This window comes from Vulpes vulpes, chromosome 8 (assembly GCF_048418805.1).
Source record: "Vulpes vulpes isolate BD-2025 chromosome 8, VulVul3, whole genome shotgun sequence".
Classification (NCBI taxonomy): Eukaryota; Metazoa; Chordata; class Mammalia; order Carnivora; family Canidae; genus Vulpes; species Vulpes vulpes.
Genome location: NC_132787.1, coordinates 72,046,406 through 72,067,431, shown reverse-complemented (window position 1 = coordinate 72,067,431; position 21,026 = coordinate 72,046,406). Strand labels below are relative to the sequence as shown.

At 46.2% G+C, this 21,026-nt stretch overlaps 1 protein-coding gene, 1 long non-coding RNA gene and 1 other non-coding gene across 5 annotated transcripts in view; 1 reads left to right on the top strand and 2 right to left on the bottom strand.

Moving 5' to 3' along the window:
* Positions 1 to 21,026, bottom strand: part of TCF7L1 (transcription factor 7 like 1) — a 159,814-nt gene that overhangs the window by 86,369 nt on the left and 52,419 nt on the right. The gene's annotated exons all lie outside the window — the stretch shown is intronic.
* On the top strand, positions 5,526 to 20,855 carry LOC140599993 (uncharacterized). 2 transcript variants are annotated; one of them, XR_012003129.1, is made up of 3 exons: positions 5,526 to 5,764; positions 7,696 to 7,828; positions 14,104 to 20,855. It is a non-coding gene; the product is annotated as an uncharacterized lncRNA (long non-coding RNA). The 2 variants fall into 2 exon arrangements; XR_012003128.1 differs by lacking the exon at positions 14,104 to 20,855 and adding an exon at positions 12,623 to 13,153.
* TRNAR-CCU (transfer RNA arginine (anticodon CCU)) lies at positions 11,386 to 11,458 on the bottom strand. Its single transcript has one exon. It is a non-coding gene; the product is annotated as a tRNA-Arg (tRNA).

Sequence of the window (21,026 nt, the reverse complement as noted above, 5' to 3'; positions counted from 1 at the left end):
CCTCCAGAAGTGATGTCATTGTGTAAGACCCCAAGGTAGTGCTCCTTTATCATCCACCATGGAAAGAAAAGGTCCTACTAGACATGGATAGGGGTCGGGAACAACCCGGATGAAGCCAGCCCTCCACACTGTCATCTGACACTTTCTTCAATGGCTTACCAAAAACTTTTCCTGCCTTGACTATGTCTCATTGTTTATGGCGGGTTTTTCCTTGATCCTCTAGGGTTTTCCAGGGAGACATTCTGCAAAGAGTGGTTGTTTTCTAATCTTTATTTTCTTCCCTACTGTACCAATGCAGCCCTGCTTTCTCCCCCCTAGCCCTTTGCACTTCTAGTCCATCTTGTCAACCTGACAATGACCCTGAGGCACTGCTAGAGATCCCTGCTGTCAGCAGAAATGTTAGGGTGCTGGCGAGGAACTGCAGCTGTGCTAGGCCCAAGGCTCCCCAGCAGAGCAGACAGTTCCCAGGAGAAGCTAGAATGATGATGGGGACACTCAGCATTGTGTGGGGAAGGGGCAGGTGGGAGAGGAGGCCCCGAGGTAAGGAGGGGGCGGGGTGGAGGTCACTATGAGCCAATAACGGCCATATCACAGGGAATGTCCTCCATGAGGCCTGATACAGGGCTGGAACTCAAGAAGAACTGGTGAAATCAACATGACCTGTGAAGATTATGTCCTGTCCCCATGGGTACAACCTAGGACAGGCCCTTCCATATCCCTTCAACCTCCAGGATCTCAGGTATATGGAGACCCAAATGCTGTCTTTTCTTAGCAAGAGCTATCCACATCTCAAAGACAGATCTCTTCAATGAAGGTAGACAGTTTTCTAATTCATGAACATTCTAACCGACTTCTGTGTCTGCTCAACTGGACTCCTTGGGAATGTGCGTGTAGGACACATTTTGTGGAAGAAGTCATCTTATAACTTGAAAATGCAGTATTTGCAGAACTAAGTTTCCAGGCAAAGATGTTGCTCCCCATTACCCGGACCAACTTCCTAAGTCAGCCCTCAGAGACAGTCCTTCAATGCAGCAGCTTGGGGTGAGGAGGTATGTGCATCTCCACAAGCACCCAGGAGAATTCTGAAGCAGAGGCCCAGAGACCATACTTTGAGAATCACTGTCCTGATGGTTCTGCAGGTTGGATGCCTCTGAGCATCCTTCCCATATCTCCCCCACTCCCTCTTCTGACCCAAGAAGCCCCTCCAGATATTCACGTAGATCCTTCTAGTACCACAGGCAATGGGCAGATCACAGAAAAAGAAGCAGGCCCACCAGCAACTCCTGGAATGGCAGCCTCCACCCTCAAACTATGGGAGATAGAACATCCAACAGGGCCCTCCTGTCTCATTCACATACTCAAACAGGACAAGTGCCAGTGGCCTCATAGTAACTGTGTTCACAGTCTTGAGCAAAGGGAGGTGAAGATGCCACCTGCATTTCCATGCCCCAGTAGGCTCTACATTAGACTCTCGAACCACCCCCAGGGCCTTACGGCCTTATTCACAATCTAGCCCTTTCCTGCTTGGCTCACCTGCTTTTTCATTAGATGCATACATTCATCTGTCCCACCTGGAGAAAACTCTCATAACTAGACACTGTTTTAAGGGGGTGCTTTTTAGATTAAGAGAAATATTTGACCCTGTTATTTAATGACTACTGTAAAATTCTATAAAAGATGTGGAGGAAAAAGAAATCAATGACCTGCAAAGCCCAGAATATTTTGAAAAGTAACCTTGCTCTTAATAAATTTCATATTGACTCCCAAGGGGAAAAAAGGGGGGAAAAAATCAGAATTTTATGATCCATCACTTCCTCAAGATAATAAAAAATGATAAAAAAAGATTAAAAAAAAAAAGTAGACCATAAACAGTTTTTTTCCCCCCTTTCTGGAACTATCTCTTCCACAAAAAAAAGGCAGCCCCTATCATTCCAGAGGCTCCCTCCCCACTGGACTGGAGTATTCAGCTTCAGACTTGTGGCAAAATTAAAACCGCTTGTGTGACAAGATAAACACATACCTAGAAATCACTCTGAAAACATGGAATGGTAAGAATTTAGCTTTTTGCAATGATTTGGATATGGCTCACTCCCTTACTCCCTTCATGTCTCTGCTCAAACCTCACTTCTGTGAGACCTTTCCTGACACCCACGTGCAAGGCATCCTGACCTTCACTCTCCATGTGCCTCCCTCTGCTTTATTTTCTTTATCACCACCTGACACACTGTGTATTTGTTCACTGTCTCTCCCCTCATCCAGAAAGTAAGCAAGTGGAGAACTGACATTTTATTCATTGCTACATGCCCAGTACCTTGAAAATGCCTGCCTCGTTATTTGCACTCAAGTGGCTGTTTGGGCAAGAAACCCATCCACCTGCCAATCAGCCCATCAGGCCGCCCATTCACCCAGATACCTACCCATTTAATAACTGCCAGCCATGATCTAGATGCCATGATGGATGTTCTGTAAATGGAAGTAGAGACTAGACATGGTTTTTGCTCTCGGAGAGACAGATAGGTGGCAGATGTGTATATACAAAATACCTGATAGATGGGTGTATGTTTGAGACAAGTGCTTGAGCAGAATAGGTAGGAGTTATAAGAAAGAAAAAGGTGAGAGCTATTTAAGATTAGGACTGCCAGGGAAGTCCTCCAGAGGAAGGGACATGGAGGCTGAGAGGGGGTTATCCAAATGAAGAATGGGGTGAACGGGAAGCACAAGGGAAGGTCCAAGGTGGGAAGAGCTTGGTGACTATGAGTGAGGAAGAAAATGGCAGAGGAGACAAGGAATCAGACCATACCTGGCCTCCTATCACCAAAGTGCTATGCACATGGCAGGCAGGCAGGTGGTAACCTGGACCTGCATCAACCAGTGATGATGGAGCATCAACTCTGCTTACTAGATTTACAGAAGCAAGGAATAAACAATCCTGAAATGTTTCTTCGCATACTAATTATAAAAGAGTACTAAAATTAATTTTAAAATACAGGTTGAAATCCCCATTTGTTTCTGCATCAGTGAGGATGCTTCTTAAATATCTGAGAAAAACCTTGGTATGAGTTATCAACGTAGCCAACGCATTTTTTTTTGGTGATAGAATACCGTGCAGCTCCTTCACACTGTCACTCCATGTGGGATTTCTTTTTTTTTTTTTTTAAAGACTTTATTTATTTATTCATGAGAGACACAGAGAGAGGGGCAGACACACAGGCAGAGGAAGAAGCAGGCTCCCTGCAGGGAGCCCTACGGTCAGACTCAATCCTGGGACTCCAGGATCACATCCAGGGCTGAAGGCGGCGCTAAACCGCTGAGCCACCCGGGCTGCCGCCATATGGCATTACTGACTGGAGAGCGGCACAATTGTTTATCGTCAGGAGACTGATTTAATGTATATTGTCATGAAGACAAATCTTTAAAAGTCTGTGTTTTCTTTTCTGCCAGAACAAAATATCTTACATCAGATTGTGTTCTGGGTTTATTTTCACCTACTAAAATTATAATACATGCAACCATTTTATGTTGTGTAAGATAAATGAAGGCCTCCTTACTGAATTATAAGCTCCTTGAAGTGAGGCATTATCTCTGGATCCCCAGCACCAAGAACAGTTCTCAGCTCATAAAGTTCCTTTAAAACAAGTTTAATGAGGGGATCCCTGGGTGGCTCAGAGGTTTAGCGCCTCCCTTCGGCCCGGGACATGATCCTGGGGTCCCTGGATCCAGTCCCACATCGGGCTCCCTGCATGGAGCCTCCTTCTCTCTCTAGGTCTCTACCTCTCTGTGTCTCTAATGAATAAATAAATAAAATCTTAAAAAAAAAATAAAACAAGTTTAATGAGATGAAAGGGCCTCAGTTGGCCGAGATTTTGCTAGTCTAATTTACCTTAAATCCTGCTCTCAATCCAATATCTGCCACATGCTAGCTGAAGGATTAAAGGCTCTGGAACTGACTTTTTCAGAAATTAAATGCAACAGTAACTTATGAAGAATACCCATGCAGAAGCCCAGGACTTGGCAGTTATTAAGTGCGTTGATCAGTAAGAGAGATTATTGTTTGGTCCCTAAAATGGAAGCAAAACCAAGATTGTTCATAGAGGTTTTGCATTAATACCTTAACCATCTTCTATCAGAATCTGAACTTGGCACAAAACCACTAACCCAATGACACATTCTGAGGTCACAGAGCCCACAGGGCCAAAGAGGACTGCAAAGCCTGTCTGGTCAAAAACAAACATAAAAGGTCTCAGGGATAAAAGGGCTACTAACAAGGCAGGTTCAGTGTTGTATGGCTAGAAGAAGGGCATGCATTGTGTGACTCCATTTATATGAAATGTTCAGAATTGGCAACTCCATGGAGACAAAAAGTAGATTAGTGGTCACCAGGGTTGGGGAAAGAAGATGAGAGAGAGGGAATGCTAACAGGTAAGAGTTTCTTTTGGGGATAATAAAAATGTTCTGGAGCGAAGTGGTGGTGAGGACTGCACAATTCTGTTGAGTGTACTAAAACCACTGAATCGTTCGCTTTCATAAAGGAGTGAATTTTATAATATGTGAATTATATCTCAATTAAATAAATAAATAGGATGCATTTTTTAAGCCATAACAGAAAGAAAGAAAAGGAAAAAATGAGCTGGCCCAGTATTTCTGGAAATAAAGCCTGAAATCTTTACATCTAACTGGCATACCCCAAACGATGGGTCCTAACCCTGGCTGCCCATTAGAAGAATCACTCAGAGAGAACTTTTAAAAACACAGTTAAAAAATAAATAAATAAAAAATAAAAACACAGTTGATGCTTGGGTGGTTCAGTCAGTGAACTGTCTGTCTTCAGCTCAGGTCATGATCCTGGGATTCTGAGATCAAGCCCCACATCGGGCTCACTGCTCAGTGGACAGCCTTCTTGTCCCTCTCCCTCTGCCTCTGCCTGCCACTCCCCCTGCCTCTCTCTCTCAAATAAATAAGTAGAATCTTTTTATTATTTTTATTTTTTATTTTATTTTTTTATTTTATGATAGTCAGAGAGAGAGAGAGGCAGAGACATAGGCAGAGGGAGAAGCAGGCTCCATGCACCGGGAGCCTGATGTGGGATTCGATCCTGGGTCTCCAGGATCGCGCCCTGGGCCAAAGGCAGGCGCCAAACTGCTGCGCCACCCAGGGATCCCAAATAAGTAGAATCTTAAAACACACACACACAAACACACACACACACAAAGTTGATGCTAATATGGAGCCAGAACTGAGAACTTCTGCCCTAGAATTTGAGCTTTTAAAAGGGTCCCTAGTATTGGTTTAGATATCTGTTATTTTATCCTTTCTCATAAACATGAGACAAAATTTTAAATGGCTTGCAGTTTCTGGCTGCTAGAACAGGGATTTTATTTTATTGTCTCACATTGAAAAAAAAAAAAAGAAAAGATCAGCAGGTTGCCATTTTATAGACCAAAAATTTGAAGTACAAAATGTCTAAGACACATACCAAGGTCACCAGAGTTGGGGTGGGGATCGGATTACAATTTTGTCCTTGGGACTCCAACTTGAACCAGTAGGAACAGCCACTGGGCACGGGTGGCAGGGACAGGCAGCAGGCAGCAGGAAGGCAGGGATGAAGCCTTAGTCTGGGAAAACTGCAAACCCTCAATGCCGCCGTCTTCACCTTCTGACTTGGTCAAATGGAATCACCCCTCTACGGCCCGCCACCTGGCCTCCCACAAACCTCTTCTCCTTCCGGGGCTGGAAAGAAGAGGTTCATTCCACCTCCTCATCTCAGGTAAGCTACCCCCAAGTGTTCACTTATCTGGAACACTGCTTATCTGATATTCATTATATTCCCAGAAGCTGGTGAACCCCCCATCAGGTCTGCATTAGGCTCCACACTCGTGTCGGGGCCCCAAAGCTGTTTCCAATTGGCAAAGTCATGGCCGGTGCGTGCTGTTCATTAGTATGTTTGTGGGAGGCTGTCGGGGGCCCCAACCCAGCACTGGCCGTGGGAACTTCTTCCTAGATCAGAGGATCCTCCAGCCTGAAAGCAGAAAAGAGGGAGCCACCTCCACCTCTCCTGGAGCTCGGGCTCGCAGCTCCTTCACTACCAGCCAGGAACACCCACAGATGGCGCTTGTTGGGGTTCTGATTTGGGGGAGTGACCCCTCTGTGCCATTCCCTGGCTTCTCCATCCCACTCTCCCTCTCCCAGCTGTTTTACGAGTGGAATTCTAATCTGAGTTTCTTCACAATGTCGCCTTTGACTACAAGCTAATAAAACCCCAAACGGGAAACTCAGGAGTAATAGGCCACGTGACTGTAACCTAAGGTTGCTGGTCAACTTGCTTTGGTTTTCAGGCTTGTACCCCATCTGGGGGTTTCAGCCCCCCACACACCTTGGTGGCAATAAAGAGGGTCTTTGTCTTTCATCACGCTGAACACGGGGCCCGAACTTTTCTGAGGAGTCCCATGGATGGCCTCACCTCGCGCCAGGACCTCTGCCCGCCACCCTGCACGTCGGCGACAGTGCCCCGTGCTCAAGCAGCACTTGCCTCTCCAAGGAGCCAGGGGGCCACCACCACCCCCCGCCCCCACCCGGCCACAGGCAGGCTCCCAAGCAGAGCCCTTACCTGCCACCTAACCTGCCAGGACTCACAAAGGGGGGCTGCTCAAACCCTCAGCAGAGGAAACTCTTGTACAAGCACACAAATCCTGAACATAAGAATCGGATAAGTCAACGAGAAGGACAAAGGTGTTTCGCAGCGCACCCTGAAATCCACAGCTGTAGAGAAGCGTTGTCTTGTAAAAGCCACATAATATTGTACTTTTTTACTGAATTTTGTATTTAATTGCAGAGAACTGGGAAAAATCTTGATTTCCACAGGTAAGTGGTAGCAAATGCTAGCAGGCTTTCAGGAGAATGCCTTGTGATCTTAGGAGAGTCTTTCGTTAAATCAGGGTTTCTCAACCTTTCCTTCATTATTGCCCCCACCTTGGTAGACATTTTTGTCTATTGTGCTCTCCTGCTCTGTGAAATTTTAATACCATAGATACACTGTGTATTTCTTTTTTTAAAAAAAATATTTTATTTGTTCATGAGAAACACACACACACACACACAGAGAGACAAAGAGAGAGAGAGAGGGAGAGGGAGAGAGGGAGAGGCAGAAACATAGGCAGAGGGAGAAGCAGGCTCCATGAAGGGAGCCTGATGTGGGACTCGATCCCAGGATTCTGGGATCATGCACTGAGCCAAAGGCAAACGCTCAACCACTGAGCCACCCAGGTGTCCCACACTGTGTATTTCTTTAAGTGCAGTGACCCTCTGGACGGCCGTGCACCACTACCATAGCTAGAATTTTTTGTCCCCTTGGAGGCAATATTAGTCTGGTTGAGAATGCATGAGTTCAATCTGTCCAAGGCTTGAAATAGTTGTAGACTATTTTGGTGTCAGAGGGCAATCATTAGAATGACAGCAAGACTAGAAACAACAGAAAATTCTTAGATGATAATTATTATTTGCTAGACACTGTTCTAAGCACTTTACCTGCACTTATATAAACTTGTGATATTATTATCATTTAATAGATGACAAAAAGGAGGCACAGAGAGGTTAGGTGACTTACCCAAGGCCACACAGGTAGCACGTGGTAGAGCTGGGAATCATGCCCAGGCTCCATACCCTGAACCTGCCTTGCTTGTTTCTTTATCACAAATACAGAAATCAAGATGCATCTAAAACCTGCAATGAAACCACCCATCATGAGACACTTCCACAAAGTGACACATCATATGTTATTAAACTGGCCACTGAGCTATGAAGACGCCCCAAGCCAGGCCCACCAAGAGCATGGGTGAGTACCTGCAAAAAGGCATGAGAGAAGACTACGCATGCCTGAATATTTAACACACCTGAGGTATCGCTACAAGCTTCCTAACCAATACCACACTTATTATAAGAATTCCAACACAGACATAGGCAGGGGACTTCTCTGCCCCAATGTGGGGTATTTTGGCAGCACATTAGTCTCTAGTATGTTGAAATGTGGGTTATTTAATCGGACATATTTTATTTTGGTTGCACATTTTCACACGGTGAAAAGAGAATTAAAAAAAAAAAATCAAGCTCAACATTTGAGAAACCCCCAAAGCACTGACCCAGGGCAGAGACTTGGAAATCACCTGATAACCTTCCAGGGCTCTCTGGCTGAGGGTGTCGGCTTGCACAAGCTGGGGCAGATTCAACCCAGCCCTGCACCCAGGTCCTGCTAGGGCATCCCACCTCACCTCCCTCTGACCTTCTAGCCCATGTCACTCAGCCCTACTGCCTGTCATTCCCCACTTTCAGAAGGTGACTCTAACTCTGAGCAAGATCACAGCCAACTAGTCCAAGCCCCTCACCTGCCTCTGAAAAACAGGTCACTTTCATATCTGTTCTTATGCCTTATCAGAGTGAGAGCAGGGAATTCTCTTGACTTTCCACCTGTGTGTGCACTGCTTTCTTCCCATTCATTCATCTCTAACTTATTGCATGCCAGCAACTGGGGAATCGAAACAGGCAAATACATCATCACACAGTGTTTCTAGCATTATGAAGGAAAAAGAACAGGGGGCCTCATTCAGCATGGGGGCAGGTGAGTGGAAATCATCTCAGGAGAGAGGGTAACAACAGGAACTGCCTTCCTGGCTGTGTAATACTGTCTCAGACCTGGTTTTCTATCAGTAAATTAGTAATAATCCTAATCCCTGTCCCAGATGGGGGTGTTGACTAAGTGCAGTTATCTTCTAGAGCAGGGGTTCTTGACCACGCCTGCACACTGAAATCACTTGGAGCCTTATGAAGTCCTGATGAATGAGGCCCATCACCAGGCCTGGCCCAGGCATCCCGATTGTCAAAGTTCCGATGGTGGCGATTGTGGGGCATGGCTGCAGCAGGAAGCACTGCACGAGTGGGGCAGGAAGCCAGGCACACTGGAAGAGCTAAAAAAATCTGAACTATTACCAAGGGTGGTGTCTCTGCTTCTCACTCCCATCCTCTTCAAAGATGCTCACGTTCTCAAATCAAAATCATCCCTTAGCCCTCCAGCAATCACTCCCATGTGGATGACTTTTGTGATAAAACTATAACAACTGCTTGACAGCCAAATTCATAAAGACACAAAGTAGAAAGGGAGTTGCCATGGGGAAGAGGAATAGGAAGCTGTTCACCAGGGAAAGAATTTCTGATTGGGAAGACGAAAAAAGTCCTGGAGACAGATGGTGGTGATGGCTACACATTGTAGGGCGGTATTTAACTACACACTTAAGAGAGGCTAAGAGAGTAAATTTTATGTTATGTGTATTTTACCACAACTTTTTTTTAAGACTTATTTCTTTATTCATGAGAGACACAGAGAGAGGTAGAGACACAGGCAGAGGGAGAAGCAGGTTCCCTGCAGGGAGCCTGATGTGGGACTTGATCCCTAAATTCTGGGATCACATCCCGAGCCAAAAGCAGATACTCAATCACTGAGCCACCCAGGTCTCCTTACCACAATTTTTACTTGTATTCAAAATGTCTTTTGATGTCCACAGAATGTAAGAAATGTTACCTTGAACAATAACGAAAAGAATACATGTATACTTTTTCATCTCTAAGAATCTATCCAACAGAAGAACCACTTTGCTGTCAAGATATATGTAACAAGTGTGTTCAGTGGGGCATGGTGGGATAGGGCAAGAAGCATCAACAGCCTACGAGTTCATCACTACAGGAGTGCAGGAGTAAGTCAAATCCATTTTGGGAATACTATACAACCATGAAAAAGACTGAGATGGTGGGTCTCCGTGTTCTCCAGCAGCTCAGGCCAATAATACACTATTCAGGGAGATGCTGGGCCCCTGGCATCTGAACCCCCCTCTCCATATCTAGGAATCCTTGCCCCCTTCAAGTCCTGGTGGGAGACAGGGTCCACCCCCCACAGCCTGGGGGCCACATGCCAGCACATTAACTGTAGCAGTGGCATCAGTCTGGTTTTGTGGCATAATGGTGGCCGTGGTCTGGGCTGCTGCCTGGTCTCCACAGACTGAGCCCATAGCCTCCTCAGCAAGTCTGGGAAGCACCCTGATGTCCTTGAAAGAAATTCCTTCTCCACTGCTCTCAGCCAGCTGAGAGCTGCTGCTTGTAACTAAGAACCCTAGTGATGAAAATAGAATAGGACTTGTTTTCTAACAACCACCAAAAAATAGGTCTTTATTATGTCAATAGATAAGGGCAGCGAACATTTCTCGAACACTTACTACATGCCAGGCCCTGTTCTAGATACCTTTCATGTGCCAACTCACTTAGTGTCCACAACACACCTATTTGGTCTGTATGATTAATCTCATTGTACAGATGAGGGAATGCCGGCTTCCATGAGGGTAGGTAACGTGCCCAAAGTTACAAAGTTTGTAGGTAGTGGAGTGGTTGTGTGAACCCAGGAAGTCTGGCTCCAGAGCCCATAAGCCCAGCCCTTCTGCAAACATGACACCGCAGAGATCTGAAGAGGGACCGTAAGGAGCTGTCCACACCTGTTACTTCTGGGATGGGACAGGGGTGGGGCTGGAGGAGGCCACTGGCATGTTCCTTCTGTTTGGTTTGAATCTTTTGCAACAAGAACCATTCGTGTGCTATTTTCAAATAAAGTAGCACTGTGGAGTGGATAAACTTGAAGTAGGGGAGTCTGCACACCGCCAGGCCTCACAACAGACTCCACAGGCTGCAACAGCTTCCTGCTGCCACCTGCATGGACCTAACGAGGATTCAGCCCCAAGTCTCATGCCAGGGGTTCCTCCTGTTCTGTGACAACCCACTCCCAAGGTGTCTACTTTGATGTGGCACTCCAGGAGATGCTAGTTGTGTAAATCACACAGGTTCTTTGCCCTGGGTTCAAGGGCACCTCGGAGCCCATATTCTACACCCCACCCTTCAAGTCTGACTAGTCTTAAAGCACCATGTGGTCCTAGGCACCCTTCTAGGATCTTCTCACCTACCCATCCACTACCCTGTCCATCAGAAAGAACCTGCCTGGTTCTCCTACAGTTTCACTCTCCAAGGCCCAAGTTAGAGCTAATTCTCCTATTCTCTGCCCACACCACTGCCCTCCGTTTCTGGTAGAAAGGTATCACGTTCGCAGGCCACTTCTTTCTCAGTTTATCCACCCTCTCCTCCTTTCCTCACTCAGATGGCCTTTCTCACTCCACTCCTAGGGGCCACCGTACCCCCACCCTTTCACACGAATGCCCTACTACCACGCAAGGGTTGGAGTCACTAGAGAAACATCATCTTGATCATGGGTCTATTTTGCAATGACTCGGGCACCCAAGTGCGATCATTTCACGTGAGCCCTAACCAGATGAGGGCTGGTTTGTTTGTTTGATGTAGGCTCTATGCCCAACGTGGAACTTGAACTCATGGCCCTGAGATCAGGAGTCTCATGCTCTACCATCTGAGCCAGCCAGGCACCCTGAGATGAGGTGTTTTTTGTTTTGTTTTGTTTTTTAAATAATTTTAGCCCTACTGACATGTTCGAGAGTAAAATGGATTCCATCCACTTAAATACCCCAAATGTTAACATTTAATCTGTCCTCTCTCTCTCCCCATGTAGTTTATTCTCTGAACATTTAAGACTAAGTTACACACAAGATACCTCCTTACCTCTAAATACTTCAGCGTACATCTCCTAAAAAAGACATTTTCTTACATTACCAGTTTATTTGCCTAATCAGGAAGTTCACATTGATAACAACACTATCATCTCATCTACATACTTTATTCAACTTTTGCTAATTGTCCAAATGATGTCCTTCAGAGACAGAGAGAGGGAAAAAAAGAAAAAGAAAGAAAAAACCCATGGTCTGGGATTCAGTCTGGGCTGAACACTGCTTAGAATGAACTTCCCAGTTTCTAGACATGTCCATCCAGATTGGACAAGTCACTGTCCCCCCCAGGCTCCACCCTCCATCACCCATGAGGATATAAGGGCAGAAAAACCAAGGCTATTGTAGCCCAACTGCTCTATATATATTGAAGGCGGCCAGCCAGTGGTGTCACAGCTACTGTAATAACCATCAGCTTCCCCCAGGCCTAGGCACAATCCATTCGACTGAAAAAACTGAACTCATTTCACTAAGTCTTTACTAGGTGTCAGAGCACTACATGTGTCATCTCAGCGAAGCCTCCCCATTTTTACAGTCATTCCCATTTTGCAGATGAAACAACCAAGTGTGCAGTGGTGGAGTCATTTGCTCAAGGTCTTTCCAAGGCTTACAGAATGAGAAACAAGGATGGCAGAAAACATGCCTTGTCCCTGGCAGTCTGACCCACCTTATCTAGGATGAAATAGTCCCATAGGTGCAAGGGAAGCAGAATCTCTGCAGAGAGACCACCAAGGCCTCAGCAGCAGGGCCCACACAGTTGCCTGGCAGTGGAACACTCCAGTCAAATGCAGCACACAGTCCCTGAGGCAGAGGAGAAAGGGGTCCTGGGACCACAGTAAAAAAACAAAACTATGCCAAGTTCCATGCTGCAAAATGATTTCTCTTGTGGCCTGGGGGTAAATCTTTGTCCCCTCCCTGTGCATGGCTTCGCCCTATGCAGTTGAATATGAAGTCTCCTCCCCTTGTAGGACATTGATCGTAGCCGGTGAAGAACTCAACTTCTGATGCTCACGACAGAAGAGCACCAAGCACACACTGCCTCAAGTGCTGACTATGCCTACAGGAGCACTATCCCATCTCATAGCCAGTCTGGTGACTCACCCCGGTCTGGTCTGAGCTAGCACGGAGCACTCGTCTCTGAGTCCTTATGTCGTGCCAGTGCTTTGCAGGAGAAGCTGTGGGGCCTGATGTCTTGAAGCTGGTATCATGTTAAGTGGAGCCACATCCTTCCATTCACCCTGGAGCAAATCAATTCCTTTCTCAGGAGGAAAGGCCATGCATTTGTCCCAGTGGGCTTGTGACCACCTCCCCAGGGGATGTGGGAAAGCTCTTTCCTTCCTGTCCTCAGCACAGATGCCACCACCCCTCCAGCTGCCAGCAGTTTGGAAAGTTTCTGGGTTGAAACATTTCCCCAGCTAAATTGTGAGGCTCTGAAAGCCTTGGTAGGATTTATATTTTTTTAATGCCATGGCTCAAATAAAGGTGTGTGCTTCCCTTTCTCCTCTTCTTTTTTTTTTTTAATTTAGTTTCTACTGGGGGAGCCTGAGTGGTTCAGTGGGTTAAGCGTCTGACTTGGCTTCAGCTCAGGTCATGATCTTGGGGTCCAGAGATCGAGCCCTGCATCAGGCTCTGTACTCAGAGAAAGCCGGCTTCCCCTCTTCCTCTCCCTCTGCCTCTCTCCCCACTCGTGCTCTTAGTTTTTACTAAGGTAGAAATTATGACAATCACTTGTTTCTCTGCACCAGAGTACTGCTTACCACAGCCCTCACCTTAACTGCTAAGAGCTGAGCCCTTGTCTCCACTGAATCTCTGCCACAAGCCTTAGGAAGCCACTTAATGTTTTTGACCCTCAGCTATTCCATCTGTAAATGGGAATAATAATCTGTTCTACCTCAAAGTGCTTAAAGCACTTTATGCATATATTTTTACAAGTGTGTGTGTATGTGCATGTGTGTATGTAAAACAGCTTAATAGCTTAAGTCAAATGAAGTATTACATAGAAAGCACTTAAGCCAGTAAACTCTCAACAAATGGAAGATTCTATTTCTTCTGTTCATACCACTACTGCTACTATGATCACCAAATACAACTTTGCAAAGCTGGGGAACACCAGGGCCCCTTGGCATTTTGGTCTGTGCTTTTCAATCCCCACTGCTCACAGTATGATCCCAGGGTGCCCGAGCCACAGGAAGGACACAAGCCAGAGCTGAAAGCCAGAGCTTTCCAGGGTGCTGGCTGCCAAATGGCACAAGCCACGGGGAGTCAATTAAGTCCATGCTCCCAAATCCGCATCTACCACCAACTAGTTCCAAGCCAGCCCAAGGTACTGCCCCTTCCTGCAAACCAGCCTCTGGTTGATCTTTCAGATTCCAGAGGCAGGTCCCTGGCCTCCTCAAGATCCTTCTCTATGGCCACTTGCCGCCTTGAAAATATTCTTTCGTCCCTTCAGGGTCTCAATTCTACTGTCCCTCCAAACCTGAGGCGACCCCAGTTGAGAAGACTGCCTGCACTGCAAGCAGTACAGCCTCTTCCAAGAACAGTAAAGTGCGTCTACATCTGTGCCCTCTCGGCCTACATGGAAGGAGCACCGACCCCGTTCACCCATCCAAGAAGCACTTCCTGAGAGCCTAGGGGACAGAGGACTGTGAATTAAAAAAAGGCAAGGTCTACATTCTCAAGCAGGGGGTCAGATGGATGATACACAAAGATAAAAGCTGAAGGTCAGAGCCAAAGATAAGCGTAAGCAGGTCCTTGCTGGCACATTCCTCCTTTGGTGCAAGGTATTCCCACCCCTCCCCTCCCAAGCCCCCGAGCACACAAAATGAATGTGCCCCAAATGGCTGTCCGGCGTCACCCCTCCGGGCTCACTCGCGGGCCCCGGGCTCCGCCGAACAATCGGGGCTTCTGGAGGCAGGCCGAGCAGGCGCATTCTCATGTGCAGAGCCCACAGCGCCCTTCTCAGCTGATTGTGTCCAAGCGGCCGGGGTCTCCGAGGCGCATGAATGCCCTTGAATGGACCCATTCAGACTGACAGACAGGAGCTGAAAGCTGCACACACACAAAAGCCACTGGGCAGCCGAGGACTCCAGCCCACTCCACAAAGAGCGGTGTGCAGACTTCTCTACAGTTTCAACGGCATCTCTGGGCACCAACTACACAGTACCCCTCTGACTCCAAGTGGGTGACAGCAGCCGACCGTGGCCGAGCATGGAGGAGGCCGAGGGGTAGAGGTAGAAATTAAAAGCCAACCAACAATAAATAAACAGAATACCCTTTTCTTGACCAGTGAGATGGGGCTCCGGGCCAGAGGAGCCGAAGGGCGCCTCCGTGTGCCTATCCTGTACTCTGGTTAGGGCTGCATTCCTGACACCCACAGTGACCTTTAAGGACTCCGGCTGACCTGAGATTGTTTAACATGTCACTAAGAAAAATGATCTCGAAAGGGCGCAGCCACTATTTAAATGACGATTGGAAAAACCTGGCCCCATTCTTGTGCCACTCGGTATTTTCCAGGGGGAGAAAAATCTCTGAACCGACATTTGTAGTTTGAAATAGGACTTGGAAGGGGAGAGAACCACCCACCTGGAATTCTTTTAATTGCTTCAAGGGGAGGGTAGCCTCTGCCAGTCAGAGGAGCAGAGAAGTCTGTTTACACTGTTGCGCACAAATATTGTACGTTCACAGTCAGGTGGCTACTCTTGGAAACGCTGATTCTCGGCTCCCAAGATCACATTACTTTAGAAACAACCCCCCAAAAAGATAATTAAAGATAGTTCCTCCTCATAATGCAATACTATAAAGAGCAATTAAAATTAAATTAACTTGTCATAGTAAAAAAGATGGATGATATTCTTAGGCTTCCCGACCCAGAGCTGGTAATTCATGGAGAGAAGGAAGAAGTCTATGAGTGAGTAGCAGTTTTACTACAGAAATATTAAATGTTCAGATAAATTCTGTGAACAAATCAAGATAACAGGAGACAGGTATGTACCCTGGCACAATTATTGGTTTTCTTACATTTATTTCATTTTTTAAATAAAGCAATAATTCAAACATATAAAAAGAAAAGACAGAGAAAAACCTAAAAACCAATAAACTCATCAACCCAAATTCACAAATGGTAACATTTTGTCCTATTTGCTGTTTTCCTGGGGTTTTTTTTTAAAGAAATAAAATGTTATAGAACCAGAAGCCACTTGCCCTCCTTCTGCAGAGGCAACACGTCCAGATTTTTATAGGTTTGCCATTATTGATGCAACATAAACAGACCATAACATTGTTTTTTTGAGTTTTTTTTTTAACTTTTCAGTGTGAAATAATTATAGACAGGAAACTGAAAAGAAATGAATAGGGAGTCCCACGCATTCTTCACCCCACACTCCCCTGATGTGAATACACTGCATAAATAACTATAGTACACTATCAAAACTAGGGTAGTGACACCGGCACGACCCACAAAGCTTATTCAAATTTTACTAGGTTTTTTTTTTTTCAGGTTTTATTTATTTATTGGAGGGGGGAATAGCAGGGGGAGGGGCAGAGGGACAAGCAGATTCCCTGTTGAGTGGGGAGCCCAACCCCAAAACCTCTAGATCATGACCTGAGCCAAAGTCAGAGGCTTAACCAAGCCACCCAGGCACCACAAGATTTTCTCAGTTTCACAAGCACTCACGTGTGTGGGAACCCATGCAACTTTATTACATGTGTAACTTTGTATAACCACCACAATCAAGACACTAAACTGTACTATCCCTACAGGACTCCCTTGTGCTACTCCCTCCTTCATGGGGAGGATGCCAATCACCTATCCCACCTCTAGCTCCTGACAACCACTAACCTGTTCCCATTTCTAATTTTATTATTTCAAGAATGTTATTTAAATGGAATAGTGCAGTATGTAGGCTTTGAAGATTGGCAGTTTTACATGGCATCATTTCCTTGAGGTCCATCCACATTGTTTCTGCATTGGTTATTTGTTCCCTTCTACTGCTAAGTAGTGTTCCATGGTGTAGATGCACTGGTTTCTTGAATCACTCATCATTGAAGGACATCTGGGTAGGTTCTAGTTTGTGGCTATTTTGAGTAATGGTGCTATGAACATTCATATATAAGTTTCTTTGTGAACATAATAGAAAGGCCCTAAAAGAGTATAAATAATTTTGAAAAAGAATAAAGGAATCTTTATTCCCAATGTGAATTACTATGTAGCTAGAGTAATTGTGACAGCATGGTAGTGGTAGAGGAATAAACACATAGGTCAATGGAACAGAACAGGAAACACACAATCAGCCCCCACACAAATATGTCCAGGTGACTTTTAATAACACTGCAATGAATTCATTGGGGAACGTATAGCCTTTTCAACAAACGGTGCTGGAGTGACTGGACATGAAATAACATCAACTTCAATTTCATACTATATACAAAAGGTAACTCAAAATGGATCACAGACTTAAACATAAAGTATTAAACTTTTACGGAAGAAAAACCAGGACACATGGAGATAACTCGAGTTCTGTTATTCACAGGATACCAGGAAGAACCTCTTAACACATCTCTGGTGTGTCCCAGATGACTGAAATTCCACTATTAGACAGTCATACCTTTTGCATAGGAGCTCATCCAGAAAATTCCTTTGGGAGAGATATGAGCTTTAAATCCTGAGGTGAATCAAATTTCAAGAACTCTCCAGCTAACAGCCAAGAGGACATTCTAAAAGGAAGTAAAATGAAAAAAAGCACTATATACTTGGGAGAAAATAGATGGTTAGAGAGGAGTCAGAGGGATAAAGATGACCTTCTGAAAAGTTCCACCTACTTGACAATGCCAAAGTCAGTTCTTCCAAAATCTCTCTCTGGTCCACAATCATTGGTGGTGGTGATGCTGGTGATGAGTTTCCACCAAACTAAATTTGCCCAACATGAGCAGATATTCATACAGGGTGTGCACCAACTTACACACAAAGAAGAGTGTGTACATAAGTGTAAAAGGATGGAGTTGCTGATGTTTCTTCAGTTTAGTATAAATCTAGCTCAAAATAAATAATTTCCATTCAAACAGGGGAATAATATGGAAGATCTATTTATTGCCTATCTAGCATCTTCCTTCCTGGGTTTCCTATTTCTTTTACATGGCTGTCTTATGGAATTACTCACGTAAATGCCTTGGGGGGCACTTGTTCCTGGAGTTTCCTAATTACAGATACATTGGACATATCACCAACTTCAAAAGAATCAAAAACAATCAAGAGCTTTTAACCCTACAACTCTGTAGAAGCAAAATTTTCACCTATGGTAATTTAGGAGGCACGACAGATGCCATATGGTCATGTAATCATATTTACCAAACCATAAATCTGTGTCATATAATCTGAGGGATAAGAATCCTAGAAACAACAGAAATGAAAATTTTAAATCCAGGAAATGTGGTCCCATGAGATCTCAGGCTACCGTTGCTTGTTTTTCCAGTCCACGCAGGAAGAGTGTTCAGAGAGGAGGCATCAAGTCTCCGCAGCGCCCCCTAGGGCAAGGAGGAGTCACAGCAGGCTGGAGCAAGCCCTCAGCTTTTCCATTTCACTTTGAAGGGGCCCTGAAAACATTTCCCCCCAACGGGGATCCTCTCCTGACTGGAGTAAACCCTTATCTCCCAGCCAGGCAGTTCGGAGAACATGACGCTCAAATTAAAATGAGCAGCAGAGCATACAAACAGACCAGGAGGCTTAGTCTATGAGCACCACACGGAAAATGAGGCCCTCTCAGTTCTGACCATGAGCTTTTCTACCAGTTAGCCACAAAGAGCCGCCACAGGCCAGGAGCTGCCACAGTCCTAGTGCAGCGGGGCACCTTGGGCTTGGATACAGTCATTCTCTTGCTCAAGGCAGTCTCTTGAGAAAACTCGTGAGCACAGACCATACAACCCTCATGGAACCAAAGGCCACCAGGAGCCAAGTGAGCTTCTGTGAGGTGCCTGTGCCGCCCTGGGGTTAAGCGTGAGGGCTCTAATGTCTGACTCCCGCTCAGGACTGGGCAACCCACCTAGCTTTCCTGTGCCTCAGCAGTCTCATCTGTTAACTGCTGTGGTGTGGATTCATGCGTCAATCCATGGGCCTGGCAGAGTAGGTCCTCAGCGCAGGCTGCTTATTATGACCTCACTTCTTGTTCCTAGAGCACACTCACCTAAAGCTGATTCCCCAGGCGTTCCTTAGGCCCTGCCTAGGCAGTCACGCAAAACTAAGAAGGATCCCGAAGGCTGGAATGAGCTCCAGATGTGGAGCCGGAGAACTGAGACACAGGCAGACCCTGTCACTCAACTTTGCTGTGACATCTTAGGGCAGGGCCTTGACCTCTCTGAGATGGTAAGAGTCTTCACCTTGCTGTGAGGATCAGAAGGGAGGGCTGCCGTGAGAGACCTCACACCTGGCCAGAACAGGAGCTCTTGAGCCGAATCAACTGGGAAAGGCCCGCTTCCTGCAGCAGAGGCTGGGCATTGAAACAGAGGGAAATACAGTCACTGAGAGCCTGCCTTGCCCTGGCCCACCCCCATACCAAGGGCAGGGAGCATCATCAGTGGGGCCACCCTCTCGGTCCACACACAATGGCATCTGCTGGGAGAAATCCAGTGCTGCAGCCTTGTGCTTGTACCTGGCAAGGATGGGCCAGGAGAGGGTGGACTGTTGATAGCATCCTCCACTGGGCTCTCCAGGTAAGAAGGCCCTTCATAATCACCATCACAAAGATGCCAGAACTACCAAAGACTAGAAGACCTTTCTCCTGCAAGTTGACTCTTATATGTATGTGCCCCTTGTCCCTTCATTCCCTCATCATCAAACTTTTTTTTAAGATTATATTTATTTATTCATGAGAGACACACACACACAGAGAGAGAGAGAGAGAGAGAGAGAGAGAGAGAGAGGCAGAAACACAGGCAGAGGGAGAAGCAGGCTCCATGCAGGGAGTCTGATGTGGGACTGGATCCTGGGTCTCCAGGATCACACCCTGGGCTGAAGGCGGCGCTAAACCGCTGAGCCACTGGGGCTGCCAATAAACTTCTAAAGTCACCTTCAGGGGACCTTTCCCCTTGAATATCCCACAGTCCTCAGCCAGACTCTACTTTCCATAACTGCCTGTCAGGCCTGGTCCAGCCCCTCTTCCTGGTTGTCAAAGCCACTGGGCCATTCCTTAGGCCCTTTCTTGTGCCCTACCCTACCCTCAGGGTCCCTCTGCTGACTGGAATGGCTCCCCCCCCCCCCATTTTTTCCAGATTCATTGAGATAGAATTGACATAATATGTCCTTAAGTTTAAGGTATACAACATAATGATTTGATTGTGTGTTTGCTGTGAAACCCTGTCCTCCTTCTATCTACCCAGGTCTTGCCTGGGTCCTCCCCTTGTCCTCCCCCTGGAACCACTTGTTATATAACACCCCTGCCCATGACTTGACAACATCATGGTGGCCAACATGCCCCATCACCTTCCACTTTCTCCAGACCTGGGCCTCTGTTTGTCTCACTATCACCTGTTTGTCTAAGACTTGCTAAAACTGCAGCTCCCAGAGCTAAGCCTGAAGCTCCAGAACTGGGGTTGAGCGGCAGTTTTTAGGGCCATTCTCTGCCTTGAGCTGAGCTCTCTCATTCAACCACTGGCCGACACACTTGCCATCCCCCCTTAACACTCACTTCTTTTATTTGGATTGCAATGGCCTCTATGACTAGGTAAGCTCACTGAAAATGGCCTGGAGGTGTGTCTTCTTGCATCCTCTAGAGTACGAGGCACAGGCAGGTATACAACTACCCACTGATTCACCCACTAATTTTACCCCAACTCAGGTCTGAACTAAATGACATGCCTATTCAACAGACTACCAAACACCTCTTGCCCTATACAAGTATAGGTCTGAGAGTCAGCAGGCAACAGAGATGAAGAAAGACACTGAGAAGGAGCCAGGAACAGCTAAAATAAAGTCCACCATGTACAATAATGAATTGACTACTGTTTGCAGTGTTTTCCCCAGGCCTGAGACAGAAGTTGGACTGGGGACACCATGGACCATCCATCACAAGAACCTGAGACTCAAGTGACTCAGATTTGTACTAACATGGAGAGACAAGTTGGAAATTCAATAATGAACTCTGTTAATGTTCTGCCTTCCAGAAAGGCCTTTGTACCATGAGTAAATACAAATCTTGGTTGATTTTGTCCACACGTTTGAAATGATTTCTGTAATCTATTATTTCAGGTGTAATCAGGATGCTTTTTAAAAAAGATTTTACTGGGATGCCTGTGTGGCTCAGTGGTTGAGCATCTGTCTTTGGCTCAGGGCATGATCACGGAGTCCCAGGATTGAGTCCCACATCGGGCTCCCTGTGGGGAGCC